This window comes from Mirounga leonina, unplaced genomic scaffold, assembly GCF_011800145.1.
Source record: "Mirounga leonina isolate KUSES-001 unplaced genomic scaffold, KU_Mleo_1.0 Mir_128, whole genome shotgun sequence".
Classification (NCBI taxonomy): domain Eukaryota; kingdom Metazoa; phylum Chordata; class Mammalia; order Carnivora; family Phocidae; genus Mirounga; species Mirounga leonina.
In genome coordinates, this window is record NW_023270320.1 from 15,775,939 (window position 1) to 15,782,052 (window position 6,114).

At 47.1% G+C, this 6,114-nt stretch overlaps 1 pseudogene; it reads left to right on the forward strand.

The window, feature by feature from the left end:
* Positions 1-930: 930 nt before the first annotated feature.
* On the forward strand, positions 931-5,482 carry LOC118009796 (annotated as a pseudogene).
* Positions 5,483-6,114: the final 632 nt, after the last annotated feature.

Consider the following 6,114-nt stretch of genomic DNA (forward strand, 5'->3'; position numbering starts at 1 on the left):
ACATCCACTGGGGGCCTCCGAATGTATCCTCCACAGACAAGGGGGGGTGGCTACTGTACTAAAATTCAAGACACAATTCAAATCCTTATTTTACACTTTAAAACCCAACTTATTCCTTTCTTAAGATAAGTCTAATTTATTCCCCTTCTTGCCTTTCTTTCCATGGAGCTCTTCTATTACGTGAGACAGAAATACACAAAGGTAATAATCAGAGCGACTGTTCAAGCTACAATGGGAAGCAAGTAGCTCCATATGCCAAGTCACACACAAAAAAACGGAGCATATTTTCCCCTTACCTGTGTACCCACTGTGACAACCATAGAAGTCATTTGAAAAACTGAAACGTTTATGGGTTCCATGACTTCAGAAGTAGAGTAAGAGATGTGAAAATAGAGGCAGCTGAGACTAGACCTAGGGAGATTCTACCTCTCAGGTAGGAGTGACTTCTACCAGCTGGAAACATCTTCTACCCCCAATACTTTGCTTTGTGTTGTTACCTTTGTTTACTTCTAAAAACCAGAAATAGGAGCACCTGAGTGGCTCAGTCGGTGAAGCATCCCACTCTTGGTTTCGGCTCACATCATGATCTCAGGGTCATGAGATCGAGTCCTGAGGGTGGGCTCATGCTGGGCATGGAACCTGCTTAAGATTCTCTCTCTGCCTCTGCACCCCCCTAAAATAAATAAATAAATAATAAAAATTTAAAAATAAAAACCAGAAATATACTTAAAATATATGCTTAAGTGTGCAAAGGGTACTAGTAATTCACACACGAGATGGAATTGATTCAGTCAGATTGCTTTCCTCCTACATGTGCAGAGCGCTGAAGGAGCAGAGTTCACGGGGTGGAGGGGAAGTAGAGATGAGTCTCCAGCCCAGAATTTTCTCCTCTAGTTGCCTTCCTGGGGCAGGCGAGACTGGCCTTGGTCTATGGGTTGGGATGGGCTGAAGAATGAGGCATCTATTGCTGGCATTTGGACAGGTAAATACTGAAAGTCACGTCCCCAGAGGAATGCAAGGTCAGAGCCAAAACAAACATTCTACCCTGGGTCAGCAATCTCAGGGGCCAAATAACAAGTAGAAACTAAGGTAAGGCGCCAAATGGGTTAAAGAAACAAACTAAAAGAGGCAAACTGCTGAATGAGATTATCAGGAGTCAGCTATTTGAGGCCATGCTGACTGCATTTAGAAGAACTAAAATGGTTCGAAACTAACACCAACCCCACCACCGCCAGCAGGCTTTCTCCTGTAGGGTTTCCGTAGATTTGCCTGCTAGAAGGCTCTGAAAATGTCTGAAGCTTGTATTTCCAAGATGGAAGGGGGGGGTCCCCATTGTCACAGTGGATAGGTTACCAGAGCTCTTGTTGGGATCCAGTGTTCAGGGTGAGTTTTTGTGGAGGGTGGGCCTGGCGGAGCAGGGATCTGTGGGGTATGGTGGGGATGTTTGCAGAAGGAAGCTGGAGACAGAAAGCTTGAAGGGCCCAAGTGGGCTTCTGGTTTCTCAAGTGTTGGGTGTGTAAGATTCTGGAGGAAACCCAGGCATCTTGCATTGAGCTGCCCTTCTCCCTTCTGTAGGGATGGACAGCTATCAGTTTATGACTTTTGAGCCTCCACATACTACAAGGTTTTCTAGAGATCTTTCTAGGTGTCACAGCTCCTCCTGCTCCCAGGTACCTGTCAACTGCCAGGCCTATTGTTATAGAATGGATATTCTTAGGGAAGGAGTAGGGGGTTGTTACAGCAAATGCCACTGAGCTGAGGTGGATATACTTGTTATTTGGTTTCTGTAGAACTGTAGGAGCTTCCCCCATCGCCCTTTTACCAAGTTAATGTTGACTAGCTATTTATATAAGTCAAGCACAGTAATAAGAGCTTCAGGTGCGACTCTCACTGAACGCTTCCCACACACTCCCCAGCATCCATGACCCCTTTCCTCCTTCCCAGAGAGCCCTAATTCTGTTCAGTTATCCACCCCCAACCCCACCCAGCAGCCATGTGCCCCAGGAGAAGTCACCCCATCCTCAGCATGAGGCTGGCTCTGGTTTGTCTGAGGTTCCTTCCATTCCTTTTGACAGTTTCTGTTTCAGGAAGGAGCATATGACCAAATTTTGGCCAACAAAGCTTGACGGGGAAGGGTGCCAGAGGTTCTGGGAATGTATCCTCACTCCTGAGAGAGAGCCATGGAAAAAAACTTCTCTTCTTTAGTCCATGATGAACTTTAATCTCATTCCTGGAATCTTGCTACTTGCCCGAGGTTGGAGCTTACACAAGGAGCGGGGTGGACCTAGAGAATCTCAGAGAAATGCAACCAGGCTTCTGATCTACTGCCCCTCCTGTGAGATGATACATCTCCTTATTGTTTAAGCTGGTTTAAGCAAGGGTTTCTGCTTATTGAAGTCCAATCATCCTGATACAATAAAAGGCGGCCATGTTTTCCCCCTGTACTACCAAGGAGGAAATTGGAGCTTGAAGAGGTTAAGTAATGCTTCCAGAGTTGTACGGCTCCTTAGGTAGGCTCAGGATTTGAGGCCAGTATGGCTCAACCCCTAAGCCTGTTTTCTTACCACACACAGTTTAGAGTCCCTGGGTTACACAATTAATTCGACTCTTGGTCAGAAGGGTATAGGCCGAGGACATGCATGCAGAGGGCTTTGATTCCCCTCCAGGGGCTCCCAATCCAGGGTAGCTGACACCTTGTCAGTGTACTTGTCCTGGGCTTGATCTGGTAAGGATGGTGCTTTTGGAGACCAGGACATTTATGGGAGAACCAGGGATTTAGGTGAGAACAAAAGAGGAGCTCACATGGAAGAATAGGACTTCTCTATGTTACGTAAAGATCCCTATTCATGATTCATGAGTCACCTTAAGTGCCATTTTCTTAGTGAGGGTTTCCTAATCCCAGGCTTGGTTGATCATTGTATTATATGCTTTCATAGCACCCTAAACTTCTTATCCTTATCCCAATTATAATTAGGTAATTGTTTGATGTCTGTCTCCCCTGTAGACTGTAAATCCCTTAGTCCTCTGTGCTTCCTTTTCTCTAAGCCCACCTCCACCCAGCCATGTATTTGGTTTTCATGCCAGTTGACATAAGGGCATATGTCCAAACAGACAGGACATCTCCAGGGGATGGGCTGCCCGTAGGCAGGGGGCTAGTCCAAGGCCAGGCTGCAGGAGAAGGCGGGAGGCCTGGGGGTCTATAGGGAAACTGCCACTATGACAGAGTGTAGAAAGGAAATGGAAGGAAACCAGAGGTAAACGTCATCTATTTCAGAATTTTAGCTAGAAATTCATATGTAGAAAAGAAGCATTGTGCAACTTTACCATCAAGACAGATAGACAAACACACACACACATACACACACACAGAGAAGGGACTTGAGCTCATTCTTTTGTTACTACCATGAAGTTACATAAGATCTTCTGGACTGGTTTGAAAACTTAACTGTCATTTGTAATTTATTTCTTATTAAGAGTACCCCCCCCAAATAACTACTCCATATGAACTTTTGATAAAATATAATCATCCCTTGGTATTGAAGTGATTTTGTTTTTGGTGGTGGTGATTTAGACTCCTTATAAAGGCAAGTATAATGCCTAGAACCTAGCAGGTGCTCAATAAATAATTGTTCAACAGAGGAAGGAAACTGATCATTGAGTCTATTTGATTTCTATGCAGACCATAAACAGAAAGAAATGAGTTTATTTTAACAAAGTGCAGATGATGAAGGATATGTCTACAGATGGAATTCCCTTCAACCAATACTGGCTGAAGAAGAAAGAAAAGTGCCTAAGGAACTTTAAGGCTCTTAGGAGCACAGAGGAGGTGTAGGAACGTTGTCTGCCCAAGGCCAGTTTGGGGCCTGCTGTTTCTCCACTCCTTCATCATCATCATGTGTCTATTCAGCACATACTCATAGTATATGATAGCTACCCTGAGGTGTTCAGAAAGAGGTAGAATACACAGCTTCTGTGGGAAAGAAACACCACAATCACACTAACCTTTTAAAGTCAGAATATGATGATGTTATTCTCCTGCTTAAAGACGTCCCACTTGTGGCCCTCTGCTCTGCCCTGTAGCTCCCCACGGTTCTCCCTCCCCTCACCTCTCACCCCCTCCCCCTGCCACTGTCCTGCCACATCCTGGTCGAATCCCGCCCGGGGTCACTGCCACCTTCCACCCAGACCTTGCTGCTGTGGCTTCTGCCAGAGCCAGCTCCTGGTGGACCCATGTGGAATTGGGGCCCCAGATCCCATCCCGGGAGCCCCAGAAGCCTTTAAGAGAGACACCAACGGCAAAAAGAGGCATCTGGGAGTTGGTGCCCACTGGGATGATAATGAAAAGCCTTATATGCTCCTCGTGTCCAGAAGGCAGAGGCCCAGTTTGCTGCAAAAAAATTGGACAAATACCTGCCCATTGTAGGACTTGCTGAATTTTGTTAAGGCACCTGCAGAACTAGCCCCAGGTGAGAACAACCAAGTGTTGAACGCAGCCGGTATGTCACCCTGCACACCTTTCTGGAACCAGGGCCTTGAGGATTGGAGTCGATTTTCTGCAAAGATTTTTAAAGTTCAGCCGAGATGTCTTTCTGCCCAAACCATCCTGCAGAAATCACACACCCATCTTCAGGGATGCTGCACACAGCTACACGGTTATCGATACTATGACCCCAAGACGTGCGGCTTTGACTTCACAGGCGCTATAGAGGACATTTCCAAAATGCCACAGCAAAGTGTTCTTCTCCTGCATGCCTGTGCCCACAGTTCCACGGGAGTGGACCCTCGCCCTGAGCAGTGGAAGGAAATAGCAACAGTGGTGAAGACAAACAAGCTCTTCTCATTCTCTGACACGGTCAACCAAGGCTTTGCCTGTGGTGATGGTAACAAGGATGGTGGGCTGTATGCCACTTCATTGACCAGGGCATTCATGTTGGTCTCTGCCAATCCTGTGCCAAGAACATGGGTGGGCATGTGGGAGCCCTCCCTGTGGGCTGCAGAGACGCTGAAGCCAAAAGGGTGGAGTCACACTTGAAGGTCTTGATCTGTCCTGTGTATTCCAACCCTCTAATCAATGGGGCATGGATCGCCTCGACCATCCTGACCAACCCTGACCTGCGAATCAATGGCGGCAGGCCGTACAAGGCATGGCCGGTTGCATCATGGGCATGCGGACTCAGCTGGTCTCTGGCCTCAAGAAGAAGGGCTCCTCCCACGGCTGACAGCACATGACTGACCAGATGGCATGTTCTGTGTCATGGCACTAACGCCCGAGCAGGTGGAGAGGCTGACCAAGGAGTTCTCCATCGGCATGACAAAGGACGGCTGACTCTCTGTGGCAGGGGTCACCTCGGGCAACGTGGGCCACCTTGTCCATGCCATTCACCAGGTCCCCCAGGAATTGCCCTGTGGAGAGGAAACAGACACAATCTTCCTGCCTCCAGACCCTGCTGCTGTGAGAGTCACATGGAGGAAGGAGGGCTGATGGTGGCGAGCAGGACATTTCTTTCAACCACAGGACTTAATGCTCAACCACTGAATGTGTTTCTCAGAAAAGAACATGTCGTGAAACAGGGCAGAGGCATCTGTGGTGGGTGTCTGAAACTTTGTGGCTCAAAACCCAAACTCCTGCTCATCCTTTAACTCTAGCTGTTCCAAAAGAGTATGCATGTACAAGAAAGACATAGCCCGCCCCCCCCGCCGCCAAGTGCCATTGCAATATTCCAGAAGCTTTAACTGCAGCACCTTATGGTGCTGGGGGCACCTCTGTGGATCCAGCATGAGATCAGCACTTATAAGAGGCATTGTGAGAAGAGCTCGTTCTAACATTAGCAGGTAGCCTCTGTCCTCCCATGATCGAGCAAGCTTATCAAAGGCCCTTGTTACAGATATCGTGCTGCATCAAAACCAACAGGTCTGCTGCTCATGCAGCGAGGAAAAGATAAGATGCCGTTTCCTGTCTTATTTAAGAAAAAAAAGGGGGCTCTTTTTAAAAAAATTTTTTTATTGTTATGTTAATCACCATACATTACATCATTAGTTTTTGATGTAGTGTTCCATGATTCATTGTTTGTGCATAACACCCAGTGCTCCATGCAGAACATTCCCTCTTTAATA